We start from the raw sequence: 689 nt of genomic DNA, 5'->3' as shown, positions 1-689 counted from the left end.
CAAAGGATTTTAAAAAATAAATAAATAAATAAAATTGATAGAAGATTCAATTCATTGGTTTTGCAACTATTTGCAATCAGTAAGGCAAGTAGTTGCAAAACCAATGAATTGAATCTTCTCTCAATTTATTTTAAAATATGTATGCAGTGAACCTGTGTCATATGCTATACGTGGCTTCCAGAGCACACTGGAAGCTGTACAGGAAAGGCTTCTCCCGTGCCCAAGAAGAAACTACAGGGCTCCTGCCGGGTGCGTACCACAGGAACAAGCCCCATTATTTATAATGCAGCTTGAGTTTATGCGTTATTTTCCTTACACGGCAGGGTTCGGAACGGATATACATGTATGTGTATATTAAGGCCCTGGACAGACGGTGACGTGCTAGGGTTGCTTCAGGGTGGTGCAGGGCCTAGCACGTTGCCATGATGCCATAGCTGTGCAGCACCATCCAGACGTTGTGCACATCTATGATGTCACTGCTGCGCGTCATTCAGATAGACCTGCGCAGTCGCAACGTGCTCACATCACCTCCAGCAGTTTGCGGCAGCACTAAAAGGAACCGCTTTTCAGCCCTCCTTTATTTTTTGTGCAGTTGCACCACAAAATCTGGTTGCTGTAGTGTGGCTATGCGGAAAGGAGAGGGGGCTCCCGGCTGCCTCTTTCTGGTGGTCTGTACCCCACCATACATA

This window comes from Sceloporus undulatus, chromosome 4 (assembly GCF_019175285.1).
Source record: "Sceloporus undulatus isolate JIND9_A2432 ecotype Alabama chromosome 4, SceUnd_v1.1, whole genome shotgun sequence".
In the NCBI taxonomy this organism is placed as follows: Eukaryota; Metazoa; Chordata; class Lepidosauria; order Squamata; family Phrynosomatidae; genus Sceloporus; species Sceloporus undulatus.
The sequence above is the reverse complement of the archived record's forward strand: the minus strand, read 5'-3'. Positions refer to the sequence as shown.